At 44.9% G+C, this 25988-nt stretch overlaps 1 long non-coding RNA gene across 1 annotated transcript; it reads right to left on the bottom strand.

Annotated features, from left to right (window-relative positions):
• Nucleotides 1-8919: 8919 nt before the first annotated feature.
• On the bottom strand, nucleotides 8920-25031 carry LOC136311938 (uncharacterized). Its single transcript, XR_010726853.1, has 3 exons — nucleotides 24918-25031; nucleotides 13477-13550; nucleotides 8920-10404 (listed from the first exon to the last, which is right to left on the bottom strand). It is a non-coding gene; the product is annotated as an uncharacterized lncRNA (long non-coding RNA).
• Between the last annotated feature and the right edge of the window lie 957 nt (nucleotides 25032-25988).

Genomic DNA, 25988 nt, shown 5'->3' with positions numbered 1-25988 from the left:
TAATACTAGACTGATATTCACATGCAAAAGAATGAAGTTCGACCTCCTATGATACCATAAATAAACAAGAACTCAAAGTGGATCATAAAGAAACAGATCATAGACCTACATGTAAGAGGTAAAATGAAAAAAACCCAACAGCAACCAATAACTATGGGAGTAAATCTTTGTACCTTTGGATTATGCAAAGTGTTCTTAGATATGACACCAAAAACTTAAGCAACACAATAAAAATAGAGAAATTGGACTCATCAATGTTAAAAACTATGCTACAAAGGACAATATGGACAAAGTTCAAAGACAACTCACAGAATTAAAGAGAACATCTGCAAATCGTGTATTTGATAAGAACGTATTCAGAACACATCAAGAACACTTTACAATCAATAATAAAAACAAGAGTAATGCAATTTTAAAATGGGCAAAGGTTCAGAATAGACATTTCTCCAAAGAAAATGGACAAATGGCCAATAAGCAAGTAAAAAAAAAAAGCACATCGTTAGTAATCAGGGAAATGCAAACCAAAACCATAATGAGATATCACTTCATACCTACGAGGGTAGCTGTGATCAAAGAGTCAGACAATAGCAAGTATTGGCAAGGATATGGAGAAGTTGGCGCCCTCAGACATTGTTGGTAGGAATGTATGTATAATGGTGCAGCCACTTTGGAAAACGCTTTGCTTAAAATGTTTAGCACAGAGTGATCATATGATAACATATTTTTAAAAAAACTTTCACAAAGTAAAAAATACCAACTTGTCTACAATGTAATCAAATATGTAGCAAGCGTGAGTTTCTGCAGGAAGACTCCGTGGGACTGCAAAGCTGAAGAAGACGTGTGCTAACCACGGAGGAAGATCCATCCTCCTTGGCCCCTAGATGTGCCTCTGGGGCAGGGCCCTGCTTGAGTTCACTGTGTGCCCACATGCCTGGCACACACAGTAAGAATGCCCGCAAATGCCAATAAGATACAAGACTGACTTTGAGCCCAGATGAGCGATATATCTTGGCAACAGTGTTGTTTGAGATGTGTCTTGAAGGATAGAATGTTAGAACTAGGAACCGAGGGAACAGCTTGTATATATAAAAGTACTTTGACAAAATATTATGATTTGTATGGGAAAGAGAATTGCTGGAATTCTGCAGAGCAGATGCATGCTAATGGCAACAGCTATCACGTACTGGATACTTACTGTACATCGGACACCTGTTAGGCTCTTCAGGTCTATTATCCTAATTAATGAGCACAGAAAACCCCTTGATAGGTACATTGCTATACCCATTTACGGTTGAGAAGCCTGTAGTAGGTACAGAGAAGTTAAACAAGTTGCAGACGGTCAAGTGACTTGTAAGGAAGGAACCGAGCCAAGATCCCAGGCTCTCTGGCATAGGAGTGTATGCATGCACAGTGCTCGGAGGGAGCAGTAGTGGGAAGAACCCCGAATGTGAGGTTTGGAGAACAGTAGAGGGGTTGAGTGTAATTAGGCGGCTGCAGGATGACTGCAGTGTTTGAGGAGGAGCATGCTGTGAAGGATGGGTCAGCTCATACAGACAGAGGAAGCGAAGATAATGGTGGCCAGCGGAGCAGTGACAAGGCCCTGCACTACATGGAGACTAGGAACTGCCCTTGGCCAGTTGGGTTTGTGGTAGAGTGTCAGCCTGGCGTGTGGATGTCCCTGGTTTGATTCCCAGTTAGGGCACACAGGAGAAGCGCCCATCTGCTTCTCTACTCTTCCCCCTCTTCCTTCTCTCTCTCTATCTCTTTCTTCCCTTCCCGAAGCCATGGCTCAGTTGGAGCAAATTGGTCCAGGAGTATTGAAGAGAGCTCCATGGTCTTGCCTCAGGCACTAAAAAAAAAAAAAAAAGGCTGGATTGCCAAGCAACAGAGCAATGGCCCCAGATAGGCAGAGCATCATCTCCTGGTAGGAGTCTTGCTGGGTGGATCCCTGTTGGGCTCGTTGGGGAGTCTGTCTCTAGGCCTCCCTGCTTCTCACTTAAGAAAAAAAAAAAGACTAGGAGCCATGCCAAGGCAGAACAGAGAAGACTGACAAAAATAAGTGGGTGGGGGCGGGGCTGAGGGGCGGGGGAAGATGTCCTGAGCTCGTTAGGACAGGCGGCGGACCAGGGTTATTTATCGAGGACTCTGCACAGATGTCTCACTGGCAACAATGACAGAGAGAGAGAGTGAGAGAGAGAGCGAGAGAGAGAGAGAGAGAGAGAGAGAGAGAGAGAGGATGGCCTTTGAGGAAAAGTCAAAAGTAGGTGACAACCAGATTCCAGCACCTGTGAGCGAACTTCGGAAACGCTCCAGTTTTGGATTATTGTTGAAGATCGAGGGGTGTAAATCCTGAATCATGTCATGCCTGGACTAAATCCTAACTTAGTTGAAGGGATGAGCATACTTTTGAAGACTGGGAGTTTCTTCGAGAATGAGCTGCTTTGGGTGAAAGCTCTCGACAGGGCGGGGTTGGCTCCTGGGGATGTGATATCATCAGAAACCAGCAGACGGGAAGAAGCAGTTTCCAGGAAAGGAAAGGCATCATTATCACGGTGAAGAACGAACACTTCCCCCTTCAGGGGGAGCCCAGCTTTGCTGCGCGGTGACCCTGCACACAGACGCCAGCTTCCCCCTCAGACGGGGACGTTTCAATTATAGAAGATAATAGAGTTCCCTAAACTTTTGTTAGGGTTAAGGGAAAGAGTGTACAAGGGCTTTGGATACGGTGTCTGGCACATAGTAAGTGCTTTAATAAATGGCAGTCACGTTCAGTGAGAAGCATGCTGGTTGAGGGTGGGTTAGCTTTTGATGCTTTAAAAATAAAAAGGGATAAGTCCTGGCAGGGTAGCTCAGTTGCTTAGTCATCCCAACATGCTGAGGTTGTGTGGGTTCGATCCCCGGGCAGGACACATGCAGGATGTCAACTCATGACGGCACGAATAAGTGGAACTTCAGGCTGATGTTTCTCCCTCTGTCTCTGTCTCTCTCCCTCTCTTTCTAAAAATCTGTAAATTAAAAAAGAGAGATAAAATTATTACTATCGTTCTGATTATTTAATTTGGTTCCACTATTTAAAATATGAAATTTGGATGTGAGTTAAGTCTTTGTTCTTTCTTTCCTCGCTGGTTGTGCCAGATAAGGCCAGGTCAGAGTGGGGTGTCACCGTGCAGCGGAAGAGGGGGCACAGAGCTAGGGGACACAGAGCCACAGGACAGCGGGCACTGAAACGCTAGATGAGGTGAGGCAGCGTGCCTGGCTTGGGCTTGGTTCCTGTCGGAGTCCAGATCGTTGTTTTTCAACCGCGGTGGGTGGACTGGTGCCGGCCCACCAGAAATTTCCTGCCGGTCTGCAAAAGAGTTAAGCGCCCTGATGTTTACACAATGCTGTTAGTTGAATTCGCTTATGCTCAAGGTGATTGCGGCTTATCAGCCTGGATCATCTTTGAAAATACTGTTCAGGTTGTATTCGGGATCTTTGGGACTTGTCGGCTTGTGGGAACACCCTTCGGCACCGTGCAGAGCGTTTACGAATCCCATGCAGTAGACAGAAAGCATTTGAACAAACTTACGCAGTCATCACCGCATCGTACCTGTGGAGTTCGGAAATCAAGCACCAGTGTGTACCGTGTTGCACTGTGATGTGCAAAAAGATAAAGTTTTATTTGTTGCGTGTTTCCATTTCCAGCAGGCTAGGTCACGGTCCCCAAGGGTAGAAAGTTTGGACACCACTGGCCTAGATCACATACGAAAGATCCAACTCTATACATTAGCCTGGAGCAAAAATTTGACAGGGCATGCATGCCAAAGAACTGCAATGCCTAGTAGATGTGGGAAAGAAAGTCTACTGTTCTCTGATAAAATTGTAATTTAAAACAAGGCCCAGTATTTTACCTACAAAATTAGCAAATGTTAAAGATAGAAGATGCTAACACCAGAATTCAATTTTTGCAAGGATATAGGAAAGCTGGTTTTCTCATAAGTAAAAAACAAAACAAAACAACAACAACAAAACAAAAAAGGTCTCTAGGGTTGTTGCATACTTTTATCAACCAGGAATTTATTTTAAATAATAATCATGAATATATGCAAAGGTTTATATGCAAGGATTTTATGCTTAATAGTGCATCATTGAGAAAACCTTAATACTCCTCAAGAAGAAGGTTGGTTAAATAAATTTTAATACATCTAGAATAAAATTTAGCAATTGGGAAAAATTTAGAAGGTATCTAATATAGTTAAATGTTCAGAATATGTAAATTAGTGAAAGTCAGCTTACAGAACAGTGTGTATAATGTTATTCAAAATATCTAAAACATAGACACAAATATACACACACACATAGAAAAATTGGATGTGTATTCACTGAAATGCATACAGTGGTTATTTCTGAATGTAATAATTATGGGAATTTTAAAATTATGTTTTCTCTGCATACTTATCTATAGTATACAAATCTTATAGAACAATGACTCACTATGAAAATATTAGCAGAATGAACAAGAAGGCAGCAGACAGCACAGGCGCTGTTTGGAGAGCACGGAATATCAGGGGCACCTTTCATGGACAGTTTTTGCTGACACTACCCTTGAAGGCCCAGTGACTTCAACCCTGTGGGCGAGAAAACATAGCCCGGTTTTACAGGAAGAGATGCTCACGCATGCGGAGTTCAGAGACCTGGAATCCATTTTCCATTCTCTCGAGAGGCATCAGCAGAGCTTGGCCAAGCTAGTCGACATCTGGATCTTGCCTTAAATAAGGGTTTTCCAAGAACCTGTTTACTGGTTGTGTGAACTTGGGCAAGTTATTTAACCTCCTATACTTCAGTTTTCTCAACAGTAAAATGTCAATTCTCACAGCATCTAATTCAGTATGAATGCATATTAAATGAACAAACATATGTAAAGAGAACAGACACAGTGCTTGGTCAGTAGTTAGTTCTCAATAGATGTTAACTTTTTAAAATATTATCCCCAATAATTTTATTTATTTATTTTTATTTTTTTATTTAAATTTTTAAAAAAATATTTATTGATTTTTAGAGAGAGGGGAGAGAGAGAGAGAGAGAAAGGGGAGGAGCAGGAAGCATCAACTCCCATATGTACCTTGACCAGGCAAGCCCAGGGTTTCGAACCGGCGACCTCAGTGTTCCAGGTCGACGCTTTATCCCACTGTGCCACCACAGGTCAGGCCTAACCCCAATAATTTTAAATATGATGTTGTCCAAAAATTCAAATACACAGTCATTGTTCTAAGAAATCCCAGGGGATCTGTCTTACTCAATATACTTTATCCAAATCGATGTCATGCTTTTATAAGAATATAGGGAAAGAGGTGACTGTGACAAGACAGCATCACAGACATTCTTGATGGGGCATATGGACAGTCTCATTAGCTACAACCCAGTTTTACAATGCTCCGTATTATAATGAAGCTCTATGTCACAGGTGACTTATTTCAATCATCTACAAAGCGCACTGTCAAAAACTAGTATGTAGAGCGAGGAAACAACTGCTTTACCCTTCTTATTTTCTGTCTTTTAGTAATGTAATCTCTTTAAAAGACAAAGTTATAAACTTCATAGATCATTAATCAGACAGGATTTCTACTATTTCTTATCGCCTTCATTTATAAAAGCAGAGAAGGAATATTTGCCAGGTCCCGTAACCCACCGGAGCATAAGGATATTATCCAATGAGCTGGTGAATGTGGCAAGATTTATAAAGGCTAGGAAGAATTTAAGAGTTAAAGATATTATTCTAAGTTATATTTTGCTTTAACTATGAGCTAAATATTTAAACATTATTTAAATAGTCATGAGGAAAGAGGAGAAAAAAATAGGAATAAAGCTATTCTTAACTTTAGAGAGGAAGTCAGATGTAGTAAATTGAAGACAGATCAACTTAATATTGAATTAATTTCACTTTCTAAGAAAAAGCAAGGTTACTATATTCACCAATAAAAATAATGATAGGTGGTAGGAAAGAATGAAAAATAGACTACAGAAATAATATTTTTAACAGGACAATTGTGATGTGTGAGTGTTTTAAATCTATAAATATCATTGTTGATAATCATTGAATTATTGTTAATACAACATACACTGTACAGAGGAACTGACATACATAAGAATTGTGTCAATTTCTTTTTTTAAAAAAGTTTTATTGATTGATTTTTTTATAGAGAGAAGAAGGGGAAGAGAGAGAGAGAAAGACAGAGAGAGAGAAAGAGAGAGAAACATTGATTTGTTATTATGCTCACTTATTTATGCATCCGATGGTTGATTCTTGTATGTGCCTTGACCAGGGATTGAACCTGCAACCTTGGCATACCTGGATGATGCTCTAAACAGCTAAGCTATGCAGGCAGGGCTCGATTTCTTAAGTATTTAATTTTAAAAGAGGGCATTTTATATAATAAATGCTAAACAATGAAGGTGCTGAAAAATGCTGCATCTGAAAAATCAAGGTGGGCATTTGAAAGGATGGCAAACAACATTTTGACCCATCAATTTTGACCCATATAAAGAACCCAACAGATTTTCGGATGAAACATTCTGGAAAAATGGGCGACATTTGCAAAGTTTTGTTTGCATTTAACTGGCTGAGGAAAGATGAGGTTAGGCTGCCCCAGTTTTGGTTAGATTCCCATTGTCTTCAGAATGCAATCCAAGTATTTCCCACCATATTTCTTACTTTGGTCAGTGGTGGGGGGTGGCTCTTTCCTTACAGTCCCTTCACACACCCTGGCTGGCCACCCTTCACGTACTCCACAGGTCGTGATAATTCGGTGGCCACTGGGCTGACGCTTCTCTGGAGCCCGGCCACCTGCTGACCCGGGGCATATCCCGCTCTGCTAACTGAGTCCACACAGAAGGTTCCTCCCTCCTCTGAGAAAGACCTGTCTTTGACAAAGGGGAGATGTCATTGCTGATTTGAGCTCCATTAGACTAGAGACAGCTCCTAAAGAATAAAGCTTCCTCGGGGTCCATTTAGGATATTTAATCTGACCCTGCAAGACAAATCCTTCCTTAGGTGTAAAGACATCATCTCTAAGAAAGGAGCATTTGCTGTATTCACCTGCAGGCTCTGGGTTGCTAATAGCTCTTGTCCACACTGGTTTTCGGGCCGGAGGTGTTCGCAGTGCCAGCCTGCATAAACAGTGCACATTGGCCTGGCTTGGCAGGCGCCTCTGAGCAAGATTTGAGCAATTGTTTGTTGGGAGATGGAGAAAGAGCACTGAAGTAACACTGTTGGCACTCACAAGGCAGCACCGGTGTCCTGCGGTGCAGGCGTGGTTGGCCCGAAGGTCTCTTCCCAGTAGCAACTTTGTAAAAAGTAATTGCTGTCACCTGACCTGTGGTGGCTCAGTGGATAAAGTGTTGACCTGGAAACACTGAGGTTGCCAGTTTGAAACCCTGGGCTTGCCTGGTCGAGACACATATGGGAGTTGATGCTTCCTGCTCCTCCTTTCTATCTGTCTGTCTGTCTCTCTCTCTAGAAAAAAAATGAATAAATTAAAAAAAAAGTAATTGCTGTCTTTACATCAACCCAAAGTTAATTTTCTACTTATCCTTATAGAATGACCTGAATTGAAAACACTTTTTTTTTCCACATGGCTATCGGCATAATTTGAAATAGACACCTTGTAGTTCTTTCTGTTCCTTTTTTTTTGTGGTAGAGACAGAAAGAGTCCGAGAGAGGGACAGACAGGGACAGACAGACAGGAAGGGAGAGAGATGAGAAACATCAATTCTTCACTACGGTTCCTTAGTTGTTCATTGATTGCTTTCTCATACGTGCCTTGATGGAGGGGCTACAGCAGACTGAGTGACCCCTTGCTCGAGCCAGCGACCTTGGGTCCAAGCTGGTGAGTCTTGCTCAAACCAGATGAGTCCGCGCTCAAGCTGGCGACCTCGGGGTCTCGAACCTGGGTCCTCTGCGTCCCAGTCCGATGCTCCATCCACTGCGCCACCGCCTGGTCAGACAAATAAATACCTTGTGGTTCTTTGCGCTGACTCTGTACTCATCCTTCTGTCTGGTTTGTAGTCCGTGTTCTCTCCGGATGAACTCACTGCTGGTTGCTCATTAAGTTGCTCTTGCATAAGTACTTCCTGATCAATTCTATTATTACTTGTCCTCTTCTTTCCTCATATTGATGTGAACCGCTTGCTAATTTCCTGGATCTCCCCTTCGGTGCGTCTGAAACAGGGGAGAAGTTCTTATTATAATTGTTTCCCTGGATCTTTCCACAGCTCATCCGTCATTCTCTATTTTTCTGTGTTGTTTACAACTCGAAGGTCTACAGGATATAAATATATTCTTCATGTAAAACAAACATACGATCATGAAAATGACATTCTCAAGTGTTTTTTTTTAGCGGAGAGATTTATATATCACAAAAATATACTTTGAACATACTACGATAAGAAGCAAATTTGGCAGATAAAAACCAAGCGTTAACAGCTAACTATGCCTTTCTTGGCAAATTCCTTGGCTCTTCCTGAATTAAAAAAAGTATAGAAGCCAATTATTGAAATTAATTACTTAAAATGCCAAGTGCTCTTTTACTTATATTATTTATCCATGAGCAACATATGTTGTCACTTTAAATATATATTTTTTAACTTTTTGGTTTTTTTTTCCCCCAGATATTACTTATTATTATAGTGTGGTAATAAGCCAGTGTTTGGCCTTTTGTCCCAGAAGAGACACAATTAATTAATCGAAGCACCTATAATGACTACTGGGTTAGGCCTGGGGGCATCAATAAGACACAGTCTCTGAATATAAGATGTTGACAGTCTAATACTGTAAGAACAGGAAGAATTATACTCTTGTGCTTAAATGCTAGAGATATGTCCAGAGAACATAAAGAAGGCCAGAATTAGCTCTGATAGCTACAGTGGAGACCTTGCCTTGAAGGGTCGGGCAGTCCACACAGGGGTCACTGCACGTGCTGGTGAGAGTATGCCAGTGCGCGTTTTCCAATATGAGTAGAAGGAAGGTGCAGCGGCTCTTGGTTTAATCTTGACTTTTCCTGCCGGGGTGGAATCCCCTCTTCTGCTGGTCTTATTCACCAGTCATCTGATGTAGTACCGGCACATAGCACATGCTTGATACATGCGTGTTGAAGGAATGGCTGGATGGGGTGGGGACCAGAATGGGAATGGCCAGGTTCAAGGGTTCGGGCTTATTTTACAGGCAATGAGAATCACAGGGGTCAATAGGCAGGGAGTCCTATGATCCCACTTGCTATGTAAGAGGATGGAAAGCAATTCTGGTGGAAATGTAGAGAGTAGATACATCTAGGACCAGACTGAGGCTTCGTTGAGTTAGAAATTTCAGGAGATGAGTTAAAAATTCCAGAAGAGAGGTGGTGAAGAGAACTTAAATTGGTGGCTCTGTGGAAGGTGGGAGGAGCTTCCAAAAAGCAACAGAATTAAGGTGATGCCTTAAGGGAAAGGCCATGCCTAGGGAGGTTTTTTGTTTTAGAATTTAGAAAATTTGACCTTTTTTTTTTTTTTTTTTTTTTGAGATAAAGGAACCAAAGAATAGAGATTATAGATTTTGCAGAGAAGAAATCACTGGCAAGACAAGATCTCGTGGGAGACAGGAGGGCACGGGATTCTGTGCACAGGTGGGCAGATCACCCTTTGTCTTCTGCCCTTCGGTTGACGTCTAGACTGAGCTATCAGATCCTTTCTTGTGGTCCCTGTTCTGAATGGTGCTTCCAAAATGGCTTCTAAGATGGCTAAGAGGAATTCTATTTGGTCCTTAGCCCTATCCGGTCTGATAGGTAAGTCTAGTGTTACTGTCTACATTTTACAGACAAAGAACCTCCCCCCCACCTCCCCCCACCACCGAGGATCAGGAGTTAAATCTATCCAGAGACATCTAGCTGGCAGGTGGAAGATTAGAACCCAGACACTCATTCTTGGTCCAACTCCATGTCCCTTGTATTCTGCTTCCTTTCCCACTCTAACTAGCAACATGCAGGAGAAGTTAGTGGTGCTGTAAGTACGATTTGAATGGCACATTCATCTGGTTACGTGTACCTCAAGATCTTTGGGCTAATGCTAAAAAGGAGTCAGTTCCCCGTAGTTTTCTGTTCTGGAAGTCTGAAGTAAACATATATTCATTACTTTCATAATTAGTCTTATTTTTGGCTTCTAATGGTTAAGACCTTTGAGGAAACTTGAATTACAACTCTTAGCCACATCACCGTAGGTCATTCCTATATATGCATGGGGACTTTCTCCGATGATGTCGTTTGTAGGACAGTTGACTTGGCACGGCCCTCTGTCAGTCTCTTCTAGCTACCAGACAATCGGGGAGTAGGCAAATAGATTATTCTTGAGGGCAGAAGAAGAAACTCTTGCCCCAAACTCAGGGATGTTCAGAAATAGCTGAAAAATAATGGAGATAGTTTATTTAATCCATGCTGAAATATCAACCACATTGAAAGTTCCATCTTCCCCCCCCCCTTCACTTTCAAAATAACTGGAGACGACGCAGCCTGACTGACAAAGAGGTAACTTTCTTCTGGCTTCCCCCCGACCGCCCACACTCTGGCTCCCCCTACATTCCCATCGCACCCCTGCCAACGCAGAAGTTGGTAAGAACTTCAACCCCTATAGCCCCGAATGCACGCTAATCAGGAACGGCCAGGGCGCTTCAGGGAAAGTCATCTCGATGAAAAAAAATGAACAAGTGTAAAAACAGTGAGTGCATGTGGCAAGATTTTAGGTCATGAGAAAAGTACGTTGGGAAAGGGAGTTCAACAGAAGAAGAAAGCCTTAGTATAGCTTCAGAATACACGCATTTCGAAGTAGAAAAACGGTTTAAAAATTGACAACCACTCCTCCCCTCCCCACTAAACTATTATTTAAATATTTTTCACTACCCATAATAAGTGGCATCTCCAACATGCTTGGCATATGAAAAAAAAATCATGCCAAAGTGTAACGAAACTTTTCTAAATTCCAAGGAAAAGAAATAAAAGATGTCATATTAAGACTAGACCGTTCTTTGAATAAATAAATTCGCACATCCATCTTCAAACTCTAAATTACATTTACTCGCTATTTTTCTAACTGGATGTACTGGGGTGACATTGGCTAATAAAATTTTAGAGGTTCCAGCTATACAAAAGAAAAAGTTACATTTACTTTCAGAAAGACTGTTCTCTCCCACACTGGACTTGCTTTCTCTTCTTTCTCTGCTTGGATCCTGGTCTACCTAGCTCTCTCGTCCGTAGGCTCGACCCTCACCCTGGTAACTCCCGGAGTTCACTCAGAACCCAATCTTATGTATTTTCGGCACAATGACATCATTTTAATTATTATTTAATGATGTTTCCATATACAGTTCTCTACTGAGATCAACCCATACTGTCATATTCTCTGTGCCCGTCCTCTTATTGAAGACAGATGCTTGGCCCTTGTGTTCCGGGACAAATTGTTCCCATCAAGGTGTCTTTTCCCGAGAGGTTGCAGAAACGAGATGTTCTGGATTTCTCCTTCTAACTCATTATATTCAGTCAGTGCTATAATTAAAGATTAGGAAGCAAAGGAAATGACTTGAAAACATAAAGTTTCCTGGAAAGGAATTATTTCTCTAATTAATTCATAAGAAAGCTGCTAATTATAAAATTCGAAATGTCTACGTGAAAGATGCTCAGGTGATAACCTGAACAACGTTAGCACTGTAAAATAGTACACACGCGTAGAAAAATACACAAAAGAAACACACACGGTGGCAAATGCTCATACAGCGAACGTCCACCGAGGAAACACCACTGTTGTAGCCTGAACTGTGCCCTCCCGAATTTCACAGGTCAAAGCCCCGATTCCAGCGTGACTCTGTGGAAGAAGGGCCAATCAGGAGGTGATAAAGGTAACGAGAGGTCAGGGGGGAGGGGCTCCCCCTGATAAGACTGGTGTTCTTCTGGGAAGAGGAAGAGACAGGAGGGAGGTCTCCCCCACTCCCCAAGCACACGGAGGAAAGGCCATATGAGGAGGGAGGAGGCGGGCTTTTCCCACCACCATTTATCGTCCCTGTTCCCCCCCCCCTTCGCCCCCCTCCCAGCAATTCCCACACTGCTGTCCGTGTTTGTGAGTCCTGTCCTTCCCGTCCTTTTCTGATCAATCCCTCCACCCCCTCACCCAGCACCCACCCACCCACCGCCAACCGCTGTCAGCCTGCTCCTGATCTTGGAGTCTGTGTCCGTTTTGCTTGTTAGTTCCTTTTGTTCATTAGAGTCCACAGGTGAGTGAGATCCTATGGGGTTGTCTTTCTCTTGACTGGCTTATTTCACTCAGCTTAACAGGAACATAAGCTCTAAATTGTCCGTCTTGTCATAGCTTTGAAACAATCGCTCTCTTAGGGACGAATATATATATTTAAATGTTTTTTTTTTCTTTTCATGTCATGTTGTTATCACTTGGTGAACTCCAGAAAGCATCCCGTTTACTGTTTCAGTTTCTCTCTGAAATCTCAAGGGCACTTAGCTGTCTCGGGATGCTGATCAACCTGCAGGGGCAGCCGGTGCCTTTCCCAGTTCATGGTCTGCGCTCTTGCCTGCTCTGCTCCTTGGGAAGCTGACTGCTGGTACGGGCCTCACCTGGCCTTCTCGCTGACTGGCTTCTGGTTGGGTTTGGCCAGTGGGAGGTTGGGTTTGCATTCTGGTTCTGGCCTCTTGTTGGGTTTGGCTAAGATGAGGCCAAGGCAGAATGTCTGCAGGGTGAGAGGTTGTAGTATTTTTTCCCGGTCTTCCTCCCTGAGTCTCCACTCTAACAGTGGTTCCACTCCTCTGTGTGTCTAGCTCCTCCTGTGGGTGGGGGCGGGGCGCTCAGTCTTCCTGGCTCCTGTTTTCCCGGGGTTTGCAGGACCACTGTTTCCTCCCCCTGGTCTCTTTAGTCCCAGGGGTGGTAACGGCTCCCAGTGTCACTGGTCTCCAAGCATCTTACTGTACCGTATTCCTTTCCCCATCACTATCCACACTTCTGCGAGGCTTGTGAAAGCCTCCACGGGGCCTTCTGGGGTGAATGCTGTTTCCTCCAGGGCCTGATACATAAATTTTAAATTCCTATTAAATAAAAGTTGCGAGTGTCTCTTTAAGTAAAACACCCACTCAACTTTTCTGAATCGTGGTCACATTTTATATATTTTAGCTTTAAGTAGACAAGTGTGGCTAAAAGTGAAAAGACTGAACCCAAACGTACACAGAGGTACCAAAGACTGACCAGTGTGCGGGCTATCAGGCGATATGCATGGAAGTGTTAGAAATATGCAACAGTGGAATTAATCTAGGGTCACAAATGGCAGCCCCCGTGCCCTGACTGCAGGTCGGTGACCCGTCAACTGGCCCATGGTTTTCTAACTCTCTAACCCTCCAGCGTTTCCTGTTTATCCCACGTTTACAGGTGTTTTTAAGCGGCTCTTTCTAAAGACCCAGCCAGCTCTTCCCCGCAGTGTACCTGGTTTCCTCTCGTTTGGGTTCTGCGCGCAGGCAGTACCGAGTCCTCGTGAGCGCGGCGACAAGGCGGAGTCCCTGAAAGAACAGGGAACAGCGGTGTGTGAGTCAGCGTGCGTTCTACCCCGACCGCCGATGTTTACGCTCGGAAGAAGAAAACACGCACAACCTTTCCCGTGTTCTTGCTCCACCGAGCTCAGTACAGTATCTAATCCCGGCTTAGCTTCCACAGGCTTTGTTGCTGTTGATGACTCGGAGCGTGGTGTGAATTCCTAAACACTGAAATCCATTTTGTCTTGGGTATTTTGATTTTATCCAATTCCAGCCAAAATGACACGAGTTATTATTTTTTTTTTGAAGTTGTAGTTTAATTTGAACATCAAATAAAAAACTGACTTTCCCTAGCACCATTTGTGTGTGTGTGTGTGAGAGAGACTTCTGAATGTACAAGCATGAAATAGTTAAGCACAATTTCCCAAAGGCTTCACATCTATACAGTGAAAAAACTCAAGAACAAAAATAAGGGTCAGCAGAGTCAGCTGACTCCAGAGAGACGGTATTACTCTTGAGTAGATACAAGCAGCAAAGATTGTATTGGTTGATGTATTGTCATTGGCTCCCTTTGACTATATAAACCTGAATATGTATCTAAGATAATATAAGAAATCTTGGCTTTGGTGAGTGTCCAAGGAAAAAGATGATAAAAGATAGCCCGTGATATTCTCATCGCTCAGAAAAACACCTGGAACAGAGTAGATGCTCAATAAAGATCTTTTTTTCTTTCTTTGTTATTGGGAAAGACAATATTATTCATTCGTTGAGGAGACCCACCCTGATTCTTCATAACTGTCGAGTATTTATTATCACCTAAGACTCATTTGCTATTTCCACAGTTCTGTGGCTTATCCCTCTAGTGTTTTGCCTGCAGCATGAAACAGATTGTGAAGATGAACTCCCGTGGAATACGCTGAGTTTGCGGCGAATTCCCAGCCACCGGGATGCTGTTTGTATTGCTTAATAGCCTCTGAAATCAGTATGGGACTAATGTACAGTTAATAATTTTACAACTGTCCTCTCCTAACACGAAACATAAGGCTTTTAAATAAAGAGAACAAGTTTAAGTGGAATTTGTATCAACACATTAGAGTAACATTTGTACTTAGGGAACACAGGAAGAATGGAACGGGCCCTAATGCATATTGCGGTACAAGTAGGGGCTCAGCATGACTCTGACACTGCAGTGTCTTTACAGTTCTTCAGATTCATTATCTTTTCCCTTTTTATTAAATTTTAATTGCTTAAAGTTCTTAAATGAGTGAATATTTTTGAGGATTTGGAATGAATTTATGATTTTATTTTATTTATTTATTTTTTTAATTTTTTATTTATTTATTTTTTTGCATTTTTAATCTGAAGCTGGAAACGGAAAGAGACAGTCAGACAGACTCCCGCATGCGCCCGACCGGGATCCACCCGGCACGCCCACCAGGGGCGATGCTCTGCCCACCAGGGGCGATGCTCTGCCCATCCTGGGCATCGCCATGTTGCAACCAGAGCCACTCTAGCGCCTGGGGCAGAGGCCAAGGAGCCATCCCCAGCGCCCGGGCCATCCCTGCTCCAATGGAGCCTCGGCTGCGGGAGGGGAAGAGAGAGACAGAGAGGAAGGTGCGGCGCAGGGGTGGAGAAGCAAATGGGCGCTTCTCCTATGTGCCCTGGCCGGGAATCGAACCCGGGTCCTCCGCACGCTAGGCCGATGCTCTACCGCTGAAATTTATGATTTTAAATGTGTGTATATATATTGCGTGTATGTGTGTATGTGTATAATATTTTCAAGTTACATAGTTACTGACTCTGGCTTCTGATCCTTGTCTGTATTTTGATCGAATGTGTTCAATACTTGAAAAAATACAGGAGGAAACCAGTTAGTATCACGGAAAGAAAACAGTGCTAAGGGAGGATGTCCCAGTGAGCTTAGAGTATAAGGAAGGCTGGCAGCGGAAGGTGCAGGTTTTCAGTGCCCGTCCACACGGCCCGGTGAGCCGACTCAAGCCCTTGGGGTGCGTGTGAACCGTGCAACAAGATGGTATGCCTGTGAAAACCTTTCAGTACGGTGTCTGGGGCACAGACACTGCTCAATGCATTCTTAGGGACATCCATCTCCCCTCTGCGTGACATGCTGTAGTTCACCCATACGTTCTTCACAGCTTCCCTGTGGAATAAAACCCGTATAGATTTCTCTCTGTGCTCGTCATGGATACAGTAACGCACGGGCAAAGCGTCCGTTGAAGACACGCGGATTTACCGTAAGTCCTAGAGCTGTAGAGACCCGGGAAGAACTCGGTGTACTCTCTCACTGTGCCGGCGGCGAGGAAGTTGAAGCCCAGAGACAGCGAGCCACTCATCTAGAGTCACTCGCGACCGATAAAACCAGTGTCTCTTAACTCCCTACCCAGTGCTCAATTAACAGTGCACATCGAGCAGTGAATTAAATTTATGCAGAATTGTGATAGATCAGAAACACCGTTCCTCTCACATAGCTTTTCATTCCTGAACTGATGCTCATGCATTATCACGGTACAAACCTCTCTCTCTCACATACGGAAAAACAAGCGCTCCCTGTATGAAACACACCCTGGCTCTTTTAAAGGTCACAGGAGATGCAAGGATGTAACAGGAGAGCAAGGCTCTGCTGTGGCCGCTCGTCTCACAGGTTGGCAGATGTTGCCTATTCTACAGGAAGCAGAGTAGAGAAGAAAGAGTGCAGACTGGACTCCTTGTCCCGGGCTTGTCGGGCCTCAGCTGTCTGACTTTGGAAACATTAAGTTTTCTGAGTCTCATTATCTTTGGCTTGCAAAGGGATATGTGTATCTCCTGGTTTTGGTGAGGAGATCATGTGACAATGTTCTGTAAAACGCCAGGCGCTCTCATTACATGGTAGAACATAGTCATTCGGAATGACCTAGCTACCCCGTTTGCGCCTGTAACGCTGTTTCTGCCACTTACTGGGAAGTTCCCTCGCTAGGCCTGTGTCTCCTCATGTGGAAAACGGACATCATCAGAGCATATATTGGTTGGTTTACATGAAACTGGCGTACTACCGTTGTATTTTTCAACTCTATTGATAATGACATCAAAATGTTTTTATATTACACACTTCATATTGTTTACATTGCTTAATTAATATATAGTATGATATGATGATGGCAATTATTAAGAAGTAAAATATTGGCCCTGGCCGGTTGGCTCAGCAGTAGAGCGTCGGCCTGGTGTGCGGGGGACCCGGGTTCGATTCCCGGCCAGGGCACATAGGAGAAGCGCCCATTTGCTTCTCCACCCCGCCCCCCTCCTTCCTCTCTGTCTCTCTCTTCCCCTCCCGCAGCCAAAGCTCCATTGGAGCAAAGCTGGCCCGGGCGCTGGGGATGGCTCCTTGGCCTCTGCCCCAGGCGCTAGAGTGGCTCTGGTCGCGGCAGAGCGACGCCCCGGAGGGGCAGAGCATCGCCCCCTGGTGGGCAGAGCATCGCCCCCTGGTGGGCAGAGCGTTGCCCCTGGTGGGCGTGCCGGGTGGATCCCGGTTGGGCGCATGCGGGAGTCTGTCTGACTGTCTCTCCCCGTTTCCAGCTTCAGAAAAATACAAAAAAAAAAAAAAAGAAGTAAAATATTATTTAGTGCATATCGGTTAGTTTATGTAAAACTGGCTTAGTACTGTTATATTTTTCAACCTTACTGATAATGATATCAGAATGTTTTTTATATTACACAGTTCATATTGTTTACATTGCTTAATTAATAGTATGATATGATGACGGTAATTATTAAGAAGGGGAAAATATTATTATTCTACAATAGCCCGGCCATTGAAATGCGTGAAATTCTGTGAAAGCTAAGCAAAGAGGAAGTTTCTTCAACAAGCTCATAGAGAGGGATTTGAGGGTAAACATGACTGTTTAAAAACCAGGCTAATAACCACTCTTACTTAGAATTCTTCTCATTTCTTGGCTCAACTGACCGTTACAACCCTATTTGTCTTAATGATCATTCCTCATTTTATTCCCAGCTGTGCCCTGTGCCCCAGAACCACACAGGAAACACAGATTTTGGCCCGAGTCCAGCGTCCAGAGAGCGCGATGGGACATGTGAACACCAGTGAAGTATTTGTACTTTGCTCGTGAGAAAAGAAGGACAGGAGAGTCAATAAACAACAGGTACGCAGGACTTTAAATAGACCAGTCCGAGTTTCGGCGGCTGGGAAAAGTCCTCACCAAAGCTTAACACTGTCACTTACTGAGTTCAACCTTTTCCATGCAAAACATACCTTTTCTGGGTTCATTTTTACATTGTGTACTACTTGTTTAAAAAATTGCTGGTTACAGTTTATATTCAATATTATTTTTATTAGCTTCTGGTGCACAGTGCAGTGACTAGACAGTCACATCCTCCTGAAGGGCTTCTCCTGACGTTTCCAATGCCCACCTGGCACCATGTTCGCCATCACAATGTGACTGAAGTTCCTTGCTGTACTTCCCACCCCCACGGCTGTTTTGTAACCACCAATCTGTACTTCTCAGTGCCTTCACCTTTCTCACCCAGCCCCAACCCCATTCCCATCAGACAGCCAGCAGTCTGCTCTCTGTCTCTGTGAGTCTGTTTTATTGGTTTATTTTACCCTATAGATTCCACACTTACATGACATCATGTGGTCTTTGACCTTCTCTGACTGACTTATGTCACGTAGCAGCATACTCTCCAGGTCCAGCCAGGCTGCTGCAAAAGGGAAGATTCTGTTCTTTGTAATGGCTGAGTGACATTCCATCGTATATAGGTATTGCTTCTTTTTTTTTTTTTTTTTGTATTTTTCTGAAGCCGGAAACGGGGAGAGACAGTCAGACAGACTCCCGCATGTGCCTGACCGGGATCCACCCGGCACGCCCACCAGGGGCAAAGCTCTGCCCACCAGGGGGCGATGCTCTGCTCCTCCGGGGCGTCGCTCTGCCACGACCAGAGCCACTCTAGAGCCTGGGGCAGAGGCCAAGGAGCCATCCCCAGCACCCGGGCCATCTTTGCTCCAATGGAGCCCCGGCTGCAGGAGGGGAAGAGAGAGACAGAGAGGAAGGGGGGGGGTGGAGAAGCAAATGGGCGCTTCTCCTATGTGCCCTGGCCGGGAATTGAACCCTGGTGCCCCGCACGCCAGGCCGACGCTCTACCACTGAGCCAACCAGCCAGGGCCTAGGTATTGCTTCTTTATCCGCCCGTCTATTGATGGACACTTGGCCTGCTTCCCTAGCTTGGCTATTATTGTAAATAATGCTGCAATGAACATAGGCGTGCATATATTCTTTAGAATTAGTGTTTTGGGGTCTTTTGAATAGATGGGTTATAACACAATTCCCGTTTTAATGTTTTGAGGAAACTCTGTACTGCTTTCCACAGTGGCTGCACAAGTCTGCCTTCCCAAAAACAGTGCATGCAGGAGGGCTCCCTTTTCTCCACACCCTCACCAGCACTTGTTTGTTGATTTGTTAATGAGTGCCATTCTGACTGGTGTGAGGTGGTATCTCATTGTGGTTTTTATTTGCATTCTTCTGATGATCAGTAACATTGAGTATCTTTTCATTAGTCTATTGGCCATTTGTACGTCCTCTTTGGAGAAGTGTCTGTTTATGTCCTTTGCCTATTTTTTTTCATTGGATTGTTTCCCTCTCTCTCTTGTTTTGGTGTTGAATTTTATGAGTTCTTTTAAAACATACTTTGAATCAGGAGGAAAATAATTCAGTCTTCAGAAGGAAAATATCAGGCCCTCAGATTGCGAAGTCTTTGAGGTATGGTATAGATTCTGCCAACTGGGGGAAATCACAGAATTGCTTGAGATCTTTTAGAGTGAACAATCATGAAGATGTTATCCTCTGGCTAGGTTTGGGGGTTTTGTTGAGGGAACAAGGGGCAGTGACCGCCTGAGCACCCACCAGCCTGGGACGGAGCCCGTGTGACAGGAGACTGTGGGCAGCAGCGCATGCGCCGTGTGCTGCCCCGGCACTGGGAGGAAGGGGGCAGAGATCTAGTCATGTCATCTGCTATGCCGGACTCCGAGAGAAGGAAGCCCCTAGCTGGAGACCTTTACGCCCAATGATTAGGGGAGGACTAGCCCGCACCCTGCTAAGAGCAGGAGCCAAATGAGCAACCCTCAAAGATGGCAGAATGACTCTGCATGCTCTTGTCAGTCGTACATGGGATAGTGTATCATATTGGCCGGAAGCTGGACTTCGCTGCTGTCTTTACTTGGAAGTTAAAAATAATTTAAAGGCGTATATAGGTATCATGTTGACCTTCCCAATATTCTCAAGTAATGCTGTAGTCACTTTTATCTCCAAAAACCCAGAGAGTTTCTTAGGCCGATTGCCTCTTTTGGTGACATCTTGGGTCATTCCAACAGTCGCAACCCACTTCTGCTATCAAGAGTAAGAGCAGGCTTGCTCTGCACGTTTGCGAATCAACGATCTATACATATGGAAACATTACTAAATACTGTTAAGTAGATTGCCTCTTACCATTCATCAGAAAAGATTTCTTTTTTTTAGTGTATTTGAGCTCACCCAACATTTTTATGGTCTGAGAGATGAGATTTTTGAAGTCTCCTTTCACAAGATGAATGCTGTTGGTAGCACTGTGTTTCACCTATAAAACTAGAATCCTCCGTGGACTCAACTCCTCTGACAAAATGTAAATTATTTTCTCCTTCAGTTTAGACAGTTTTAATTAGCAGAGCCACATATAATCACTTGCGAGGAATTGGAATAAATGCAAAATGCATTTAACTCCTAAAATTGAGTGGGTTGGAAATGAGAAAATAGAAAATGAACCTCTTCTGTCAACAAGTAAATATTACACAGTCAGCATGGAAAACACTACAGAAATACAAACTGCATTTTCTAGTCAATGGGGGTGTGCTTCCCCAACATTTGTCAGAGCTCTTGGTTCTAAGAGATGCTATTTCCAGGAAAATGTCTAGAGGAATCTATTGGAAGTAATTATCACTTGGTTCAAATGATGCACCAGGGTTTTCTTAAATCTAAATCTAAACTCAAATAGATTAAATTTGCTTTTATTTACTGTCTCTTCAAATAACTTTCTTTAACCGCATCCTTCACTTGTATATTATCTGCTCACCCCAACTTCTCTCTTAATTAGTAAAGCCAAGTAAAGTGCTTCTGAGAAAAAAAAATATTTTTTTCTTGGTTTTAATGATCACTTTCTTGAAGAGTGGAGATCTGAGTTGTGCAGTGTGCTTGTTTGTATGGTTTCCACAACCGGTTGGATGCTTCAGAGTCCTGTGTGCACACACGGAGTATATGCAAACGGAATTATATGGTCAGTGTTCGCTTTTGTAACAAGGGGAACTAGAAAGAGTATTTCATGTCTCCTTCCTCAAGATTATGTGTGCTTAAAAAAATTCATGGTTTGACTAAATAAACCTTCAGCTAAAGAACTAGTTGTCAAAAAGATAGAAATCCTAGGCCCTGGCCGGTTGGCTCAGCGGTAGAGAGTCGGCCTGGCGTGCGGGGGACCTGGGTTCGATTCCTGGCCAAGGCACATAGGAGAAGCACCCATTTGCTTCTCCACCCCCCCTCCTTCCTCTCTGTCTCTCTCTTCCCCTCCCGCAGCCAAGGCTCCATTGGAGCAAAGATGGCCTGGGCGCTGGGGATGGCTCCTTGGCCTCTGCCCCAGGCACTATAGTGGCTCTGGTCGCGGCAGAGCAACGCCCCGGAGGGGCAGAGCATCGCCCCCTGGTGGGCAGAGCGTCGCCCCTGATGGGCGTGCATGTGGGAGTCTGACTATCTCTCCCAGTTTCCAGCTTCAGAAAAATACAAAAATACAAAAAAAAAAAAAAAAAAAGATAGAAATCCTAAACACAATGCCATCCAGAATAGGAAGAGAAAACATGTTCTAGTAATACAGAACTGGCTATAAATTCCCTCGCACATGTCTCTCTGTCATAGCCTGGGAAACTTTTCTTTGTTATTTATTTATTTATTTATTTATTTTTCTGGAGAAGCAGGGAGGCAAAGAGATACATTCCTGCATGTGCCTGACCGGGATCCATCTGGCATGCCCACCAGGGGGCTATGCTCTGCCCATCTGGTCCGATGCTTTCTTGTGGCTGGAGCCATTCTAGCGCCTGAGGCTGAGCCCATAGAGCCATCCTCAGAGCCTGGGCCAACTTTGCTCCAATGGAGCCTTGGCTGTGGGAAGGGAAGAGAGAGACAGAGAGGAAGGAGAGGGGGAGGGGTGGAGAAGCAGATGAGTGCCTCTCCTGTGTGCCCTGGCCGGGAATTGAACCTGGGGACTTCCACACGCTGGGCTGATACTCTACCACTGAGCCAACTGGCCAGGGCCTTCTTTTTATTTTTTTAAGTGGTAGGAGGGGAGATAGAAAGGCAGACTCTTGCACGCGCCCCTACCAAGATCCACCTGCTAACCCTGTCTGGGGTCGATGCTCTAATCAACTGAGCTATCTGCAGCACCTGGGGCCAACAATTGGACCAATCGAGCCAGTGGCTGCGGGAGGAGAAGAGGAAGAGAAGGGGGAGAGGAAGGGGGGAAAGAGAAGCAGAGGGTTGCTTCTCATGTGCACTCTGACCGGGGTTCGAACCTGGGAGGTCCATATGCAGGGCCGATACTATCCACTGAGCCAATTGGCCAGGGCCATAACCCAGGAAACTTAATTCACGTTTTACCCTCTGACAGAATCCCTTGTTTCCGTGTGCATTTGTGCCCACTACTTCCGATGGCTCTTCACATTCTTCTTACCAACCTCAGCAGCCATTGCATCCAAGAATGCCCCCTGATAGCCATGCCCGGCTGTCTCCCCTCTCTGTGTGTCCTTGGCAATGGTGACAAGTGGCTCTTTCCATTTGACCACGAGCTCTGAACCTCAGGAACTATACGTCTAGTCAGGGGCCCCACACAGGATTCCCCAATGAGAGCAGAACTTTCGAATTCATTGCATATTGTTCAGTGAAATGCGTTGTTTTAAATCGCTGTGGAGGTTTATTTCCCCCCAAACAGAACAGCCATTCCTCATCGGAAGGTTGAAGTCACTTTGCATGTAAATAGCATTGTACAGTACACCGGGCACCAACCAGAGGGCGTGGCGGCTGAAGAAGGTGCCGGTAGCTTCCCCAGGATGTGTTTCCCCTGGGACACCTCTCCCTGTGAACCTGAGTGAGCTTGCAACTGTTTGTTTTTCTCGAGGCCGTGTTTATGAACTGGCGGTGTTTCGCAGAGATACTTCTCTGAGTTAGATCAATTTCCGCACAAGTTCATCCAGTTAAGCACAAAGCATTTGACCTTCGTTTCAGTTCCGTCTTCCCATCAGTTTGAACGTAGCACCCACCAGCCTCGCTCCCATGGACGTCACCGTCCCCTCCGCCCTTCCAACCGCCCCTCCCCCTCCCCTTCCCGGAACCCTCAGAGGAAGGGCCATTGTTTGTGCAAATGAAACCAGGTACACCAGCTCTATGGAAAGAGAAAACGGGTAGCCCGGCCGGAGGAAAGATACACAGGGTTTGCCCGTCTGGGTGAATAGAGACAATAACTCCTTCTCTGAGCGTCTCAGGGCCGGTTTGCGGTATGAATGGCTTAGCGAGAGAACCTGTGCATTAAGAGAAACTGTTATCATTTCCAGTGGTGGTCAACCTGGTCCCTACCGCCCACTAGGGGGCGCTCCAGCTTTCATGGTGGGCGGTAGCGGAGCAACCAAAGTATAAATAAAAAGATAGATTTAACTATAGTAAGTTGTTTTATAAAGATTTATTTCGCCAAACTTAGCGAAAATCTGACGTAAAGTACTTGGTAAGTAATTATTATTATATGCTTTAACTTGCTGTCACTCTACTTTATAAATTTTATACAGTAAAGTGGCTTCCCTACTTTGTAAATCACCATGACTGTGGAACCGGTGGGCGGTTAGAAAATATTACTACTAACAGAGATACAAAAGTGGGCAGTAGGTATAAAAAGGTTGACTTCCCCTGATTTAGACCAATGAAAGCCGAGGCACAGGAAAATGACGCAGGGTTTTTACCTTGTGAAAATCTCAAATGAGATACGGAGCCCCGCCCCAGGCAAACGCGGATTCAATAGACTACAGCTGGCAGTCGCCAACAGAAGGCAATAGGCTTTCCAGTGAGGTCTGTGTGTGTGTGTGTGTGTGTGTGTGTTTTAATAATGTACATTTTATGGGGACCAGCATAAAACCAGTCAGTAGAATGAAATATAACTTTAAAAGAAAGATTCAACAACAGATTCTTTTTCTAAATGTAAGAACTGACAGCCTCACATTGGCGCTCAGTGCCGGGGGTGCAGAGAAGTTTGTAAGTGGGCTCTGTCACTGTCACTGTCACCTCCTGCTGCCTCGTGACTGTCCCCAATGTCACAGGTTCTCCTTCCGCCTACCAGCTCCCAGCCCTACCCCGAAAAGAGGGAAAAGAAAGAGAAACCCAGGTCAACACTTAAGACACAAAACCACATGCGTCTGACTTACACAGAGTTCTTGCTGTCGTCTGATACCTTATTCTGAAGCTGCACTTACCCGCTGGTGATTGAATCCTCAATATATTCCAGGCCCTGCTCTTGCTGTTTCTGTATTTGTAATCCCATTTCATGTTCACAGTAGTTCCAGTCCCCTTCTTAACCCCCCCCCCCCATGGATGATGCCTTTTAGAATAAAATCCATTTATGTAAAACACAAACAAGGCAAGCACACCATAAAGTTTTTATGCTGACCCATCTGTCTTAACCTAGGTCATCGGCCTTTGTCTTCCATCAGGATCTGTGTTTCCTGTGAACTTCTGCCAAATTTAGAAATTTACAGAGACATGCCTGTTTTTCTCCTGTTGTCTTATTTGCAAGCTGGTGTTGCGGTCACGCGCCCACTGCGTCTTTAGCCGCACGCACCCCTACTCTTTCCCTCATCGCCGCCCCTGGCTTCCAGTGGTTCTGTTTCAGGTCCCCGGTGGATCAGATTAACTTAAAATAAACAACGTCCTGCCCGACCTGTGGTGGCACAGTGGATAAAGCGTCGGCCTGGAATGCTGAGGTCGCCGGTTCGAAACCCTGGGCTTGCCTGGTCAAGGCACATATGGGAGTTGATGCTTCCAGCTCCTCCCCCCTTCTCTCTCTGTCTCTCTCTCCTCTCTCTCCCTCTCTCTCCCTCTCTTTCTCCTCTCTAAAAATGAATAAATAAAATAAAAATAAAAATTAAAAAAAATAAACAACGTCCTGATTAGACAGGAACCTGGCACGTACGATCCTAGCTCATCTCTCATGTAGCACCTCTCTGCTAGGAGCTTTCGAGTCTTAAGAGACATGACAAATAGGTGCGTTAGAAGGTTGACATATTTATAAACCGAGGATTCGAAAATACTGTGACCTGTGCACAAACAGACTTACTTGGCAGGAATGGAGCCCGCTGGCAGCGTCATGCTCCTCAGAAGCTGAGGAGCTGGGCTGGAAGGGTTAAGAGAGGAGTGGATCAAGGACACGGGGCCAGTGAGGAGGGTGAGCAGGTGGGGGAAGGCTGGAGCTGTAAACAGAGGGATCGGCGTGTATAAACACGTCAGGCACGCCGGTGCGTGGTCAGCCCGGGAAATCACACGCAGGTTGTTACTGCTGGAGCATGAAGTGCACTGGGTGGGGGAGGGGTGCATGCATTAGCATAATGTGTGCTGCTGTTGTAAGTAAGTCTCCAAATTCCAGTGGCTGAACAGAATCCAGGTTCCTTTCTCACTCGTGTAAGGAGCCGGGGGGGTGGTGGGGGGGTGTCTTCCTGATTGGAAGCACTTTCTTACTTGCCCAGGTGGGGATTCAGGGATCCAGGGATCCAGGCTCCTTCCATCGTGGGAGTGTGCCAGCCCCTAACCCTTTGTCTCCTGTGCATCCAGCTGGCAAAGGGGAGAGAGGAAGTGAGGACAGGGCACGTTTTCTTCTTCCAATGTCTTGGCTCAGAAGTGACACACTTCTGTTGACAGCCCCTTGGCAAGAATGAGTCACATCGGCCCCACCCAGGTGCAGAGGGAACTGGGACCCGCAGCCTCTGGCTGGGCAGCTGCTTCTCAGGAGCAGCTTATATCACGGAAAAGACGAACACCAAGTGTGGGGGCCGCTCGCCGTCTGAGACGTGAGAAGCAACTTGTTCCTTCAGTCGTGTTGAGTTCTTTTTTTTTTGAATTTTATTTATTCATTTTTAGAGATAGGAGAGAAAGAGAGAGAGAGAGAGAGAGAGAGAGAGGAGAAGGAAGCATCAACTCCCACATGTGCCTTGACCGGGCAAGCCCCGGGTTTTGAACCAGTGACCTCAGCATTCCAGGCCGATGCTTTATCCACTGCGCCACTACAGGTCAGTCTAGTCATGTTGATTTCTCACTGATCAGTTGAATTAAAGGCTGAAGTTAGAGCTGACGAGGCGTGGCAGCTGGGAGGGAGGGGAGCACGCATGGTACGAGGGTGGCAGTCCTTCCCACC

The sequence above is a fragment of the Saccopteryx bilineata genome, chromosome 8 (assembly GCF_036850765.1).
Source record: "Saccopteryx bilineata isolate mSacBil1 chromosome 8, mSacBil1_pri_phased_curated, whole genome shotgun sequence".
NCBI lineage: Eukaryota > Metazoa > Chordata > Mammalia > Chiroptera > Emballonuridae > Saccopteryx > Saccopteryx bilineata.
The sequence above is the reverse complement of the archived record's forward strand: the minus strand, read 5'-3'. Positions and strand labels throughout refer to the sequence as shown.